The following is a 17618-nucleotide window of genomic DNA, read 5'->3' on the forward strand; positions in this document are numbered from 1 at the left end:
GCCTCATTGTGTGTACTAGGCATTACACTGATTAGGTCAAAAGAGCCTGAAACATAGATAGATAGATTCTATGGCTCTGTAAAATTAATAGGCTATAAGTGTGCTGTAACTCAGTGGCTCTGGATCTATGACTGGCTTTTTAAGGAATGATTTGCATATTCACTCACTGAGCTGAAGTGATGCATTATGTGTAGACACTTTGCGCACATGAAACCAAATGTTTTAGGAAAGCAAAATTGTATTTGGCCTAACCATGGCTTGACCTGATGAATGGTCCTTGTAGTACCTATACAGTTACACTGAATTCCACCCAATAAATAGCTGCAATGCTTATTTGCAAACGTACTAGATGTGGTGCCTGTAGGGTGAACATATCAGGCTCTTGCATCTCACCATCCTCCAAATTCTGTACAGAACTTTACAAAAGATTTTTCAATGGTATAGGCTTCTTCTAGCTTGGTAAAAAGCACAAACCCCAAAAGACTGCCTTGTGGTAAAGCACGGTATGCCTTTTTCAGTGAATGAAAGTGCTATAGCAGACAGGTCACTGAACTCCTAACTAGCTTAGCTGGAATTAACAACATGTGCATGCCACAAAACTTTCTCCAGTTTTATTGGATTATGAGTTTACGGGATAGGTCACATGACTTTTATAGCACTCTAGCTTCAGAAATCATGTTTTCTGACAGATACCAGGTAAATAATACATTTGGAGTGCACACACAAAACAGGATCTGGACATTTTTAAACACTGTATAACATTTTCATATTAAAGACTGAGTTTTCTAGGATTGTGAGAGGACAGGTTTGCTTTAAGCTGGTTTCACAGTGGGACGTTACAGGCGCACGTTAGAGCAGCCTGTAACGCACCCCAACGCACAGCAATGAAAAATCAATGGGCTGTTCACAGTGCCCACGTTGCGTTACATTGTAACGCAGCACGTCTACATAACGTACTGCATGCAGTACTTTACACGCAGCTAAGCTGCGTTAGACGGTTTGCACATGCTCAGTAGGTTTTTTTCCCCCAATTTATGGGTGGAGAGGAGGCGGGGAGAGGCCGCTACGTAGCCAGGCACATGGCTACTTATTATTCACTGCACTTGCAGTGCTTACATCCTGGAGCAGCCGCGGATTGGCTGGCGGGACCACGTGATGTGGAGAGCTCCGCTCACGTGGTCTCCACAGTGCCTCCGACAGAGCAGGCGCACCAAGAGCTGCTTGTAACGCGGCTCTTGGTAGCGTCCTGCTCCAACACCACCAGGCGTTGCGTTAAGGGCACGTTATGCGACCATAACGCCACCTAAAACGCAACGTCCCACTGTGAAACCAGCCTTAATCAGCAACAGAACCTGTGCACTTTTTTTTTTTTTTTTTTTTTTTTTTTACAGATGAGACTGCAATCCTAGCAACATAAGGTCTAATGCCTGGCACACACCATGCCATTTCTCATCAGATAGATGGGTCGAATTGATAATTTCCGACAGGTCCGATCTGATCTCTGACATTTTTCTGATCGATATTCCAGTCACTTCTGTACAAAAGCGATCAGAAAAGCATTTTACACTAAGAAAATTTGCATAAAACCCCAGAGCAGCGATTTCTGTAGAATGCAGCGAACCACACAGTCAGTCAGTCTCTTCTGAGAGATCACAGCCAAGAACTATCCCAGCATTCCTGTGATCCAATACATCACCTGCAAGACAGCTCTGCTGAGACAGTATAAAGGCTGGACTCCTGAGGTTATTTATTGTTGGGAAGACAGCACCATCGGCAGAGAACAGCCACTAGCTCTGTATTACTAAACCAAGAGGACAACACTTGGTACCATACCTTGCCATATCACACATCTACATCATATGCAAGATAGGAAACTACACCAACCATATCAATGAAAGGAATATTTCACTTCTGTTGAGGAAATGCAATCCACTCAATTCACCTCTACATATTGCAAAAATGTCACCTTTTCATTTGCTTACTTTGTTTCGCACTATCCACAAAACCAGCAGTTCTGCAATATTTCTAATAGAAACTGGCAGGCAAACGCGCCAAACTTTGCTGCCAATTGCTGGCTTAGTGCAGGTGGTGCAATTGAGCAACAATGGCTTCTGCTGTGTGTGGCTAATTCAGCTATGTACAGATGCTCAATTTCTGTCACCTACAATGATCATTAAATGAGAGCTAGTGCAACTTTTTGGGAATGAGCTCTCCAGCCCAGCAGCCTGGTTTGTTTTGTTTTTTGGGGGTTTTTTTTGTTTTTGTTTTTTTTAGGAAGAAGGGAAGGGGAAGAGAAAATGGTACCCCGCCGTGGGAAAATCAATATGGAATCAGTGTTCTCCCCAGAATTTTTTTCCAGCTGGGTGGCATGAAAAAGTAGCCGGGTGGCATGAAAAAGTAGCCGGGTGGGTTGAGATGGAAATGCAGGGCAACTCTGCTTACAGCATAGGAGGATGTGAGGAGGTGAGCCGATGACAGCCGGGTGGTCACCAAATCTAGCCGGGTGGAGCACCCGGCTAAAAGAGCCTGGGGAGAACATTGTGGAATTATACTGCTCACGTGCTGATTTGCCAGGATAGATTGCTAAATCACTTTGTGGGGTATCTGTACAGATGGTATAATTTTGCATGAGATGATAAAGTCTTTATTAATGCTCTAGTATCTATACATAACTTAAAGGACACCTGAAGGGAGAGGGATATAGAGGCTGACATATTTATTGCCTTTTAACAATACCAATTGCCTGGCAGTCCTGCTGAGCTTTCTGTCAGTAACGTCAGAATTTTATACCTGAAACAAGCATGAGGCTAATCCAGTCACACTTCTGTCAGAAACATCTGATCTGCATGTCTGTTCAAGGGCTATGGCTAAAAAGGTATTAAGGTGCGTACACACATGCGACTATAGTCGTTTGAAATGATCGTTTCAAACGACGATCGTTTAAAAAAAAGCAACCAACGATCATTAAGTCTAACAATGGACGAGCTAGATTGTTAAATACGAACGATCTAGCTTGGCGGATTTTTACCAACGACGATCGTTTGCAAAAGTAGTACATCGTTGGAAACGGTCATTTGTACTAGGCTTGACTAGTGTTGGGCGAACACCTGGATGTTCGGGTTCGCGAACGTTCGCCGAACAGGGCCGCGATGTTCGGGTGTTCGCGCCGAACTCCGAACATAATGGAAGTCAATGGGGACCAGAACTTTCGTGCTTTGTAAAGCCTCCTTACATGCTACATACCCCAAATTTACAGGGTATGTGCACCTTGGTAGTGGGTACAAGAGGAAAAATTTTTTAGCAAAAAGAGCTTATAGTTTTTGAGAAAATCGTTTTAAAGTTTCAAAGGGAAAACTGTCTTTTAAATGCGGGAAATGTCTGTTTTCTTTGCACAGGTAACATGCTTTTTGTCGGCATGCAGTCATAAATGTAATACAGATAAGAGGTTCCAGGAAAAGGGACCGGTAACGCTAACCCAGCAGCAGCACACGTGATGGAACAGGAGGAGGGCGGCGCAGGAGGAGAAGGCCACGCTTTGAGACACAACAACTCAGGCCTTGCATGAGGACAAGAAGCGTGCGGATAGCATGCATTTTGCCGCCATGCAGTCATAAATGTAATAAAGATAAGAGGTTCCATAAACAGGGACCGGCAACGCTAACCCAGCAGCAGCACACGTGATGGAACAGGAGGAGGGCGGCGCAGGAGGAGAAGGCCACGCTTTGAGACAACAATCCAGGCCTTGCATGAGGACAAGAAGCGTGCGGATAGCATGCATTTTGCCGCCATGCAGTCATAAATGTAATAAAGATAAGAGGTTCCATAAACAGGGACCGGCAACGCTAACCCAGCAGCAGCACACGTGATGGAACAGGAGGAGGTGCAGGAGGAGAAGGCCATGCTTTGAGACACAACAACCCAGGCCTTGCATGAGGACAAGAAGCGTGCGGATAGCATGCATTTTGCCGCCATGCAGTCATGTTCCCAGCAGACACACAGAGTGGCAGTAAACACAATGCTATATAGTGTGGGTGAGCGGTGTACTACTGTTCCCAGCAGACACACAGAGTGGCAGTAAACACAATGCTATATAGTGTGGGTGAGCGGTGTACTACTGTTCCCAGCAGAGACACAGAGTGGCAGTAAACACAATGCTATATAGTGTGGGTGAGCGGTGTACTACTGTTCCCAGCAGAGACACAGAGTGGCAGTAAACACAATGCTATATAGTGTGGGTGAGCGGTGTACTACTGTTCCCAGCAGCGACACAGAGCAAAATGCTATACAGGGTGAGCGGTGTACTACTGTTCCCAGCAGACACACAGAGTGGCAGTAAACACAATGCTATATAGTGTGGGTGAGCGGTGTACTACTGTTCCCAGCAGCGACACAGAGCACAATGCTATACAGGGTGAGCGGTGTACTACTGTTCCCAGCAGAGACACAGAGTGGCAGTAAACACAATGCTATATAGTGTGGGTGAGCGGTGTACTACTATTCCCAGCAGCGACACAGAGCACAATGCTATACAGGGTGAGCGGTGTACTACTGTTCCCAGCAGACACAGAGTGGCAGTAAACACAATGCTATATAGTGTGGGTGAGCGGTGTACTACTATTCCCAGCAGCGACACAATGACCGGGGGACCCTGGCTAGCCTGGCTGGAGAGAGAACTACCCTGCCTGCCTACCCAAAGCTAAACCCACAGACAAATGGCGGAGAAATGACGTGGATCGGGTATTTATCTACCCGAACCACGTGACCCGTTCGGCCAATCAGAGCGCGTTCGGGTCCGAACCACGTGACCCGTTCGGCCAATCACAGCGCTAGCCGAACGTTCGGGTAACGTTTGGCCATCCGCTCTTAGTTCGGCCATATGGCCGAACTCGAACATCACCCGAACAGGGTGATGTTCTGCAGAACCCGAACAGTGGCGAACACTGTTCGCCCAACACTAGGCTTGACATGCGCATTTCACTATTTCTCCATGAAACTTCTCATTTTTATGCGCAAGCGCAATAGTTGCTTTATGTGATGTAACGTTCGTTCCAACGATCAGATCGTTACACACATTTAAAAAACTAACTTTATTTAGGTCGTTCTTTCATCAATTAAAGTTCGTTCGTCGTTCTCAACGAACGATCATTGTCGCATGTGTGTACGTAGCATCAGAAGCAGAGAATCAGCAGGAAAGCCAAGTAATATGCATTGTAAAAAAAAAAAAAAAAAAAAAAAAAAAAAAAAAAAATTATATATATATATATATATATATATATATATATATATATATATATATATATATATATATATATATATATATATATATATATATATATATATATATATATATATATATATATATATATATATATATATATATATATATATATATATATATATATATATATATATATATATATATATATATATATATATATATATATATATATATATATATATATATATATATATATATATATATATATATATATATATATATATATATATATATATCAGTCTCCATATGCCTCTCCCTTCAGGTGTGCTTTAACTCTTGCTGCAAGATGAGGGAATCTGGGAAGTCTGTATTTTAAAGGATACCCGAGGTGACATGTGACATGATGAGCTAGACTATTCTGTGTTCCTTTTTTCTTTCTCTGCCTGAAAGAGTTAAACATCAGATATGTAAGTGGCAGTTCCTGTCCGAGTCAGGACTGGGTAAGACTAGTGTAGCCTCACTGATAAAAAATGACAACTATAAAACACTTTCCTAGCAGAAAATGGCTTCTGAGAGCAAGAAAGAGAAAAAAAAAAAAAAAAGTCAGTAGTTCATAGATATTAGCTCTTGCATACTTCAATGAATTTGTCACTGAGCAAAAACAATAAAAAAACAGTTAAAACTTAAAAAGTAGATTTAAACATAAAATAAAACTGTGGAATATCTTACGTTATTTTTTAGGAGCAGGAAGATGGATACAATCGTTTATTTCATTCGTTTATTTTCGCCTCGCTTGTCCTTAATTATTTTAAGACCGCTCCACGCCAATGGGCATGGCCGCGGTGGCAGCCCCAGGACCGCCTGACGCCGATTGGCTACTGAAGGAGATCGTGCGCAGGGTGCGTGCGCATCTCCTTCTTGGGTGGCGGAGCTCCGCCCCGCCGTCAGTCTCCGAGTGCTATTGCCGCCGGGAGACTGTTAGACGGCGTGATCGACGTCTATTTACACGATCAGCAGCAGCGCTGTACTGGGGACAGCCGGCTGTCCCCCTGGGGGACAAGAGAGTGATCATCTCTCATAGGCAGAAGCCTATGACAGCCGATCGCGTGACTGGCTGGCTGGCTGGGGGGGGGGGGGGGGTGAAGGGATTGGAGGGAGAGAGAAGAAAAAAAAAGAAGGACACACAAAAAGGGTGATCAGAAGCTCTCTGTTGGCGGGGAGAAAAAGGGGGGGGGGGCTGGGGAAGAGAAACCACTTGTGTGCGGTGTGGTGCGTCCCTGCAGCTTGGCCTTAAAGCTGCAGTGGCCAATTATGAAACAAACAGCCTGGTCTTTAGGGGTTTTACCACTGTGGTCCTCAAGTGGTTAAAGGGCGCTTGAAGTGAGAGGGATAAAAAGGGGCTGCCATATTTATTTCCTTTTAAACAATACCAGTTGCCTGGTGTCCTGCCAAACTTTCATGCATCAGTAATGTCTGAATGACACAACTAAAACAAACATGTGGCCAATCCAGTCAAGTTTCAGTCAGAGTCCCTGATCTGCATGCTTGTTCAGGGTCTATGGCTAAAAGTATCAGTTATTGGATGATCAGCAGGACAGCCAGGCAATTTGCAGGATTTAAAAAGGAAATAAATATGTCAACCTCCATTTCCCTCTCAGTTCAGGTGTTGTCCTAACTGAGTACTATTTGTATGGTTGCAAAGAAGTGAGATTTAAACCTACCAAGAGCCTATTTCCCCTAGCAAGCGTTTAAATTGTGTACGGAAATCCACATCAGTTTTTAATGCGGATACGAGTTACGCATACGTTTTTATGCTAAAATACGCGTTGCGATTTGAAAACTGCCTAGCAACAACACGTCATAAGTGCTTGCTGGGTAAATCCGCGGATATATGCGGCCCCATTGAATTCCATTAGCAGCGAATCGCATCCAGATACCACCCGCATGCAAATGCAGAATACCATCCAGATTTTTTATGCACCGTATTGCGTCCAAAAATTCACATTGAATGGAAATAGCTCCATTCACCAACTTGTGTTGCATGTTTGATACAGAAATTGTAGTAGAAATAGGCCCTAAGGGCCTGAGCCCACTAACGCAGTTGTATCAGTTTGTCCGCTTTTCTGCATTTCTGCATTGATGTGTAACTGAAAAGCGGATACAACTGCATCAGTGGGCTCAGGCCCTAGCAGTTTTGGAAGCTCTTAGCTAACTCTTAACTGAAATGGAGAGAAACATTAATGCAAAAAGACTTGAGCAACACTGATCTGCTTATGGGAATTTTATAACCAAAGAAGAATTCACCTTTAGGCCGGTTTTACACTTAAATGGTGTAGTCATCACGAGATAGGGGAGCCTGCCGTCACATCACTGCACAAATCAGTCTTCATCAGGGGCGTAAGTAGAAATCACTGAGCCTCCCTGCGAAACTTTAAATGGGGCCCTCTATCTCCCCCCCCCCCCTTGCTGTCTGCAGGTAAACTGAGCAGCAGTGAAGTACTGCGCACATTTTCTATATCAATTAAATTAGATCTGTGGTAAAACATGTATGTTTTCACACATACAGGCACACATGGTGACCAGAAACCGCATACAGAAAACTGACATACGAGTGTGCTCCCAGCCTCAGCTTCTTATTACACTCGCTCTGTCCACGACTGATGGAGCAGAACTGAATCTGCAGACTCCTCCAGCATCACTACAGTACACAGCACTTGGGGAAGGGTGGAAAGGCTGGAGACAGGGCGCTGTACACAAGACCCTGCTGTACACTGAATAGGGACTGTCTACAAATCTTGGCATGATTCTATATCAGTGGCTGAGCAGACGCAGTCATTAGAACAATTGTGCAGAGAGCAGAAAGTTCTTTTCTCTCTCTGTGCCCTTAGTTGTTAGTCTCCAAGGACAGGGAAAATATCCCCCACAAACAGCTTCTGGACCTCCTGCGGCTGCATCCCTTGCAGGGTCTATTGTTAGGCCCCCGGTCTTCATATAAACGTGCACCACTGTGTGGCGACAGGGTAATATGCATATGCCCGTCCCCCCTTAGTGACGTACTCCCTGCAGGGCAGGAAGTACAACGCTAAGATTCCCGTGGGTTTGTGCATGCACGCTGCGCTCCCGTGAAGCACGCTCACTGCGGTAGGCACAGTTCATGTGGTGCAGAGTTTGCAACAGCATTGCAGTGATTTGGATACTTCCATTGCGTCCACAATGCAAGTCTCCATAGACTTGCATATCCCTTGCGATGAGCAGTAGCAGGGAAGAGTACCGTGGTGCAATTCAACAGGTCTCCAGTGTGCAAAGGGCCTAAAGCTCCACTCAGTGCATCTCCTCATGGGGGATTATCAGGGTTTTCTTTATTTTCAAAATCACTTACTGAGAAGCAGCTGCTCAGTCCAACAGTCAGGATAGTGTGTAAGCGAGTGTAGAGGCTGGCCATGATCTTTGATTAAATCCTTTCCAGAGAGTGCTTTTGTAAAAGATCAGTCACAAGAAGGAAAAAAGCAAAAATGTCTGGCACTGTAGTTTAATGCAATAGCAGCAGGTGTACATGCATATCAGTGAATGGTACACATAAACATGTCTAAAACTGGTGGTACGTATCGTGCTCTGGTTGGAGTGGGGAGGCACTGTGGGCGCTAGTAGGCCTTACGACCGTTTCACAATGGGGTGAGCCTTGCTTCTTCGGAGGCCTATCGTGCACAATGTGCTGGATGGAGGAGGCCATTAAAATAGCCTTCTTCTGTAAGAAGTCCCGCCCATCCGTCCTGTGTGACGTGGGGCCAGACCATAGGTTGAAACAAAGAGTGCATCAACACGGGCGGCGCTCAGCGTCACCACGTACATAGAGGATGCATACTCTAGTGGAGCAGGGGAGTGTTGCCATGGCGACCTGTGCCGCCCTGAAGCCGTGTGAGAGGCGGCGGCCAAAGCCGTCAGCGAATGAACGCATCACGGTTGCCTGGCAACCTCCATAATAGTAAAATTAGACCATGCCATGTCGCCCTGTGCTATGACTCGGGTCGCAGGATAGAAACAGGACCCGCAGCTCGAGACACACACGGGCGGCCATTAAAGGCATGAAGACAAAATAAACTAAAATAGCTACTCCATATCACGCCGAAGGTAGGGTATATTACCCAAACGCATAACTAATAAGCTGGCAGCGTGATGGTTAGTTAGATCCTCTCATGCGCTGTGGTCAGCACATATCGGGGTGGCCCCAGGTCAGAGGTTGGACAACAGAGAGGTGAGGAAGAATAGTGTAAAAGTGGGGCAGTGAAAAAGAGTCAGGAAGAAAAGGGGGGTGAGAAAAAAGGGGGGGGGGGGGGAAACAGTGGGAAGAAGGGCAGTGAGCGGGACACGGGTCGTAGGAACAGAGATCCCTCGAGAGTAGAGGTAGGGAGAAAAAAGGAACAGTAAGACCACTCCAAGGATGAAAAAAAAACCCTGGGGTGTACACCCACCCATGCAAGACTGTATGACCGTTATGGTAGAAAAACAAACAATTGCAAAGATTGAAAAATGAAAGATCAATTAATTCTGTGAAGATACATCATTTACATAAAAAGTACAAAAACCAGTTGTCAGAACGGTCATACATACACAGGGGAGAAATGAGGATAATGGCGGTCAGCGAGGGTACAAGGAGAGAAAGAGCCATCAGGGGTCGAGATAGCAAGCCAAAATCGACGTGATCGTTTAGGCCTAAGGGGCCCATAGCGTCAGTCTTAAAAATCCACTTTGATTCAAGTTGAAGGAGCAATTTCTTCCTATTGCCCCCTCTGCGTGGAAGTTTGCAATAATCCATGCAGGCAAATGATAAAAGGTTAGGGTCAGAGCCGTGGGCAGTAGTCCTGTGCTCCACTACTCTGGGACAGCGCATTCCCTTTGGTAATAATCGGACATGTTCCAAAATCCTGTCTTTGACCATTCTGGTCGTCTTGCCAACGTAAAAACGTTGGCAAGGACACCATAAGGTATTAAGGTATAGACGACATAGCTAGTCCTACAGGTAGCAAAAAAAAAAAAGCAATTAAGACAACCAGAATGGTCAAAGACAGGATTTTGGAACATGTCTGATTATTACCAAAGGGAATGCGCTGTCCCAGAGTAGTGGAGCACAGGACTACTGCCCACGGCTCTGACCCTAACCTTTTATCATTTGCCTGTGTGGATTATTGCAAACTTCCACGCAGATGGGGCAATAGGAAGAAATTGCTCCTTCAACTTGAATCAAAGTGGATTTTTAAGACTGACGCTATAGGCCCCTTAGGCCTAAACGATCACGTCAATTTGGCTTGCTATCTCGATCCCTGATGGCTCTTTCTCTCCTCTTGTACCCTCGCTGACCGCCATTATCCTCATTTCTCCCCTGTGTATGTATGACCGTTCTGACAACTAGTTTTTGTACTTTTTACGTAAATTCTGTATCTTCATAGAATTAATGGATCTTCCATTTTTCAATCTTTGCAATGGTTTATTTTTCTACCATAACGGTCATACAGTCTTGCATGGGTGGGTGTACTTTTACACTCTTCTTACTCACCTCTCTTGTCCCACCTCGATATGTGCTGACCACAGCGCATGAGAGGATCTAATTAACCATCACGTTGCCAGCTTATTAGTTATGCGTTTGGGTAATATACCCTACCTTCGGCGTGATATGGAGTAGCTAATTTAGTTTATTTTGTTTTCATGCCTTTCATGGCTGTCTGTGTGTGTCTCGAGCTGCGGGTCCTGTTTCTATCCTGCGACTTGAGTCATAGCACAGGGCGACATGGCATGGTCTAATTTTATTATGGAGGTTGCCAGGCAACCGTAATGCGTTCATTCGCACCGGCCCCGTACCCGCTGATTGGCTGACGGCTTTGGCCGCCGCCTCTCACACGGCTTAAGGCGGGTGTTGTACATGTTTTCTCAACCCCCCCCCCCCCCCCTAAAAAAAAAAAAAAAAAAAAAAAAAAAAAAAAAAAAAAAAAGAAATTGTGAGAGACTATTGTATCAGACTCGGGCCAGTATCACATTAGCCACCTGTGTTGGCATTGCAGTGCGATTGGATGAGTAGCTCACCACTAAAAAGAAGCCTCGTATACACTCCCATTGATACACTGTAATACAATTTTTGGCAGCAAACCAAACTATAAGTGAGGATTTTAGTGCTCACTGCCTGTGGCCAAAATAAGAATTGTAAGGAAGCTAAAATACACACACACACACACACACACCTGCCGACGTTGACCCATAATGCGCTGATGCATTCACGTCAGGTGCAAAGCTTCCAGCATATTGCATCAAGTATGAAATGTCCCATAGACTTTCATTGCTTTAGTGTTACCCTGCGGTAAAAAATGGGCAACGGATCTCAATAGCTGGCAGCCGAATTACATCTTGCCCCCTGAGTCCATGGCGGCCTGGAGGGGGAATAGTAATTAACACTGCTGGAACTTTTGCAGGAGCAAGGCAAGCAGTTTTTCAGTTGCACTCTGCCCCCAAGTGTCCCCGTGCCAGTTTTGTATGAATACCCATTGTACTATTACTACTACTGTTAGAGAACACAATGTTTTGGTGCGATGCGACAAAACGCAGTTTTAAGTAAGAAGAGACCCTAAGATTTTCTGAATTAGTAAATCATATTTCTGAAGTGGTAGAAAATACATCTGTAATGCAGTGCTCACGCTTATGCCCAGAAAAATCTGCCCTAGGCTGGCTCTAGATCACACTTAACTTTGTAATTCAACCCAGATTCAAAAGTGTTGAGCTCAGTCTGTGCAGATTTATGTTAACTTCTTATCTTATAAAACCCAATAAAAACGATTGAAACAAAAGTGCTGAGCTCACAATTACATATTGTCTGACAACTGGCAAACATGCACTGTATACGGTTTCCACTGTTATTACCTTACCACAGCTCATTTCTGCTGCATCTTTTTTGTTTGAATGGGAACTACCATCTTGCTGGTGATGTTAGCACTATGCTCAGAACTTGGAGAATTCACAAAACTGTTCAACCAGCACAGTTACTTTTGGCCAGTTTTCTGAAACAATTATCAGTCACAATAGTAACTTCCTATAACATCATCATTTGTAGAGGCAACGGTCAACCATGAGAAGATTTCATGTAAATAGGAAAGAGATAAATCCTACCTTGCTACCCACTTCTGCAAAACACCTCGACTAATCTGCTCTTCTACATAATTATCTTACTTGGAAAATGGCATAATGCACATTCTAATTCTTTCCATAAAATAATAATTTAATATGCCCTTATCCCAACTTTAGACAACTGTCCTACCTAACCCTACACTAATTTTCTATGTATGAGGCCTAACTTCAGTGTTTTAAGTAGGTGGACTATTTGTAAAAGACTGGCCATGGAGCGACTTCTGGTGGGCAGGTTAAAAGGAACCTGTGGTGAGAGGGATATGGAGGCTGCCATATTTATTTCCTTTTAAAGGGAACCTTAAGGCCAGAAACCCACTGGGAGCGCTTTGTAAGCGTGAGTGATTTGAAAAAGCTCTTGGTAATGCAATGCTATGGGGGATTTTTATAAAATCACATCACTCAAGTGGGATCACACCCATAGCATTACATTAGCTAGAGCTTTTCAAATCACAAAGCGCTCAGAAAAGCTCTCCTAGTGGGTTTCTAGCCTAACTGAGAGGAATATGGATGTTTCCTTTTAAACAATACTAGTTGCCTGGTAGTCCTGCTGATCTCTGGCTGCAGTAGTGGCAGAATCACACACCTGAAACAAGCATGTAGCTAATCCAGTCTGACTTCAGTCAGAGCACCTGATCTGCATGCTTGTTCAGGGGTTGTGTGTAAAAGTATTAGAGACACAAGATTCAGCAGGAGAGTCGGGCAACTGGTATTATTTTAAAAGGAAAAATCCATATCCTCAGTTCCGGTTCCCTTTAACCTCCCTGGCGTTCAATTTCCTCAGGATTTCTGTGCAAAAAGTAATCCAATTAATTTTCATAACTTTTTTCCTGTAACTTGCCAAAATGTGTCAAGCAAGGGTCTAGTATACAGTGCAAGAGAGTATTGACATGTATGCATGTCAATACTGTTCACAGCATGTTTTGTATTGACATGTATAACTGTCAATACCACTAAGGAGTTAAACAATATCACATAGCCCCCAACCGTCCCGTTTTCGGCGGGACAGTCCCGATTTGGGGGGGGGGGGGCTGTCCCGCTATCCCGTTATGACCCCCCAGTGTCCCGGGCGGCTGTGGGGTCAGATGTGCAAAAGAAATGATTGAGGCCCCAGCCGGCGGATGCGGTGTGTGGGATGCGGGTCTGGGATAGTATTGTCCCCCCCTCCCTCCGAATGTGCCCCCCAGTGTCCCCCTGTATGCAGAGATAAGAGCGCAGCGGAGCAGGCAGTCTTACCATTCCTTCTCGCGTACGGGTATCTCTTGCTTCCATCTACTTCCTGTGACGCCACAGGAAGCAGGAAGCGGAGAACACTAGATGCCCGTGCACGAGAAGGAATGGTATATATATAATGATTGACTAGGGGTGTGTCAGGGGTGTGTGGTTGGGGTGTGTGTCGGGGGCATGGCTTAAGTGTCCCGCTGTCTCATCTCAAAAAGTTGGGAGGTATGAATATCAGCTGCTTGGTAGTCCTGTCTTTCTAGTCAATACTATCTGATTCACACCCCAAAATGAGCATGCAGCTTGTTTTGTCAGATTTTTGACAGGTATGTCTGCATGCTTGTTTAGGACCTATGGCTAGAAGTATTAGAGGCAGTGGATCAGCAAGACAGCCATGCAATGTGCATTGTTGAAAAGGAAATACATATGTCAGCCTACATAGGTCTCCCACCTCAGTTTCCCTTTAAAGGATACCAGAGCTGAACTAACAAGGAGAAATGGGGAGGGGAGGAGGGACATGCATGTATGGGGAGCTGTCCTGTTGCCCACCGCTCCCCCCCTCCCCCACCACCTAAATGCCCTTGGAAGCGCTGACCCTGGTGTGCATGTCCCACATTGCACGCCCGCAGCCAGGAGCACTCTGCGAATAACAGTTATGACGTCATGTGCAGCACGCTCCCGACTGCGCAATGTAGGATGCGTGCAATCGTGCCACAGCCTGTGCAATAATGCCCAACCCGGCTGACCTGGGAGAGGCTGCAGGCAGCATTTAGGTAGGGAAAAAAACAGAAACAGAGGAGACCGGGTGAGTGGTCAAGGAACGTCAACGACAACCAGCATTGTTCAGGGGACCCTCAGGTAACACTGCAGGGTTGAGGCTGTACAGACTGTTCTGTTGCATTGCGAGGGTGGAGTAGGGCCGGGCCAAAACAGAGGTGAGAAAGGCTCCAGCCTCAGGGTGCAGTGTAGGAGGGGGCACACATATCACTCCGCTATCATACCCCTATTATGTTTGAAGCAGAGAGAAATAAGAAAAGGGGATACATGGCAGTGACTGCAAGCCAAATAACTAGTGATTGGGGGTCCTGGGACGCCTCTTAGCCTAATAGCAATCAGTGTATGACAGCTGGGGCGGGAGGGATGAAGGGGCGCACTTTGGTGTCTCAGCCTTGGGTGCTGGAAGACCTTGTCCCAGCTCTGGGGTGGAGGGCAGATGAAGCAGTGTCAGTGATGTCATGGCGCAGGCAGAGTGAGAAGAACAATACTCTCGGAATAATCTATCCGCTGATTGCTGCCCAATGTGCCTCGGCAAAGGTGGTCATTTATTGGCACCTCCGCCAAGTTCCATTTAGCGCGTATAGGAGGCCAGATCATTCTTTAGCTCCCTTAGTGCTAAGCTATGTTCCAGTTCAAATGCCTCCAGTTCTGGTAATTGCAGAGAAAATGAAAGTGTAAAGTAGCATTTCACATCACATCTCTATTGCAAACGTGAGGAAGGAGGTCATGTCCTTGAACTTTCCCCCCCAAATGGTTGGTGAAATAGAACATAACTTCACTGTACTGTACGTGTCAAAATCTAGGAAATGAATCCTTGCTGTACATTAACAAATGACATTGTGAGAGAATGCATGTGTCTTACATATTGTATATACTGCAGGGCAATGTTCACCCAGGTCATGCTTGCTGGATACTGGACAACAGTACACAGCGCTGCTACATATGCACCTGCACCATTGGACCGATATTGCGTTCTGCAGATATAAAGTACATTCAAACCTGTCACAGCAGCGCCATCTACAGTCAGCTTTAGGTCGCGTCAAAACCGAAAGTGGCTTCTACATGAAAGAGCAGCTCCGGGTTACGCTACGTTTCCGAACACCTCTTCCTCCTGTGTGCTGACGCTGCAGAGAACACTGGCCGCCCCCTCCTCTCCTCTTCATCCCATGTGATGAGAGCACTGACCACCCACCTTCACTTCCTCTCCTGTGATGAGGATGCTGGCCGCCTCTTCCACTTCCTCCCACGTGATGAGGAACTTCACCGTCGTCAGAAATCAGGAAATGCTGGAGTATCGAATTTATGCCACTGAGTACAGCAAATTGTTCCAATGTGCTTGGTTGATTGGCTTCTATTATAGAAATTAATTGTAACTATGGATAGAGTTGAAAGGGGTTAAACGTTAAGCTATTTTACCACTGCACATGTCTTCACTTCTTGCTTCTAGGATCATCAATGATCACAGTGCTTTGTATACCATTAATGTCACAATTAAAACAGTAGTCTCAACACCAAATAAAGGAGAGCAATTATTATTTTTATTGATTTGTAACAGTGGCGGCTCCAGGAAATTTTTTTAGGGGGTGCTATGCAGGTGCTGGACCAATTTCCGGGGGAGCTGACGGCAAAAATGGGTGCGGTTACAACCTGCGGCGCGCGAAGCGCGCCGCGGCGAAAAAATGGGCGTGGTCATGACCGGATGAGGGCGGGGCTAACTGTAATTTAAAGTGAACCCAGGGTGAGAGTGATATGGTGGCTGCCATATTTATTTCCTTTTAAACAATACTAGTTGCCTGGCAGCCCTGCTGATCTATTTGGCTGTAGTAGTGAACTGAATTACACCTGAAACAAGCCATGCAGCTAATCTTGTCAGTTCTGACAATATTGTCAGAAACCCCTGACCTGCTGCATGCTTGTTCAGGGTCTATGGTTGAAAGAATAAGAGGCAGAGGACCAGCACGGCAGCCAGGCAACTGGTATTGCTTAAAGGGAGATAAATATGGCAGCCTCAATATTATTCTCACCTCGGGTTCCCTTTAAGGGCCCGTTCAGATCACAAATGCGGATGGCCATGCGTGCAGAACGCAATGCGTACGAACGCATGGCCATCCGCGATTGTGTGCGTTGCGTGGCTGATCCCATCACTGAAAAGTGAATGGGACAGCCACGCGTTTTAGCAAAATCTGCGTGCAGCATGCGTTCCCGGACCGCACAGGTCCGGAACGCATTCAGTGTGAACATCATACATTGCACTCTATGCAATGTCTGATGTCGTGAGTATCGGCCACCTGCACGCGTTTCCAAAACGCGGCTGGAAACGCGTGCAGTGTGAACGGGCCCTTAAAGTGCAACGCAAAGACAGAGGGCCCAAGTTTTGGTGACCCTTTTCCCAGAAAATTCACATAATTGTGCAGGTTTTCTCAAGAAAATACACGTAATATGAGCAGATTTTAACAAAAAACACGTCCAATGACCCCAATATGCACAATCGGTGGCAGATATGGCCCCAATATGCACAATCGGTGGCAGATATGGCCCCAATATGCACAATCGGTGGCAGATATGGCCCCAATATGCACAATCGGTGGCAGATATGGCCCCAATATGCACAATCGGTGGCAGATATGGCCCCAATATGCACAATCGGTGGCAGATATGGCCCCAATATGCACAATCGGTGGCAGATATGGCCCCAATATGCACAATCGGTGGCAGATATGGCCCCAATATGCACAATCGGTGGCAGATATGGCCCCAATATGCACAATCGGTGGCAGATATGGCCCCAATATGCACAATCGGTGGCAGATATGGCCCCAATATGCACAATCGGTGGCAGATATGGCCCCAATATGCACAATCGGTGGCAGATATGGCCCCAATATGCACAATCGGTGGCAGATATGGCCCCAATATGCACAATCGGTGGCAGATATGGCCCCAATATGCACAATCGTTATCAGATATGGCCCCAATATGCACAATCGTTATCAGATATGGCCCCAATATGCACAATCGTTATCAGATATGGCCCCAATATGCACAATAGGTAGCAGATATGACCCCAATATGCACAATCGGTAGCAGATATGACCCCAATATGCACAATCGGTAGCAGATATGACCCCAATATGCACAATCGGTAGCAGATATGACCCCAATATGCACAATCGGTAGCAGATATGACCCCAATATGCACAATCGGTAGCAGATATGACTCCAATATGCACAATCCGTA

The 17618-nt window shown here is 45.6% G+C and overlaps 1 protein-coding gene across 1 annotated transcript in view; it reads right to left on the reverse strand.

Annotated features, from left to right (window-relative positions):
- H6PD (hexose-6-phosphate dehydrogenase/glucose 1-dehydrogenase) overlaps window positions 1-15572 on the reverse strand; it is a 56659-nt gene extending 41087 nt beyond the window's left edge. The window contains exon 1 of the mRNA XM_068240694.1: window positions 15380-15572. The gene's annotated coding sequence lies outside the window, so the exon portion shown is untranslated. The remainder of the gene's footprint in view (window positions 1-15379) is intronic.
- Window positions 15573-17618: the final 2046 nt, after the last annotated feature.

The sequence above is a fragment of the Hyperolius riggenbachi genome, chromosome 6 (assembly GCF_040937935.1).
Source record: "Hyperolius riggenbachi isolate aHypRig1 chromosome 6, aHypRig1.pri, whole genome shotgun sequence".
Lineage (NCBI taxonomy): Eukaryota > Metazoa > Chordata > Amphibia > Anura > Hyperoliidae > Hyperolius > Hyperolius riggenbachi.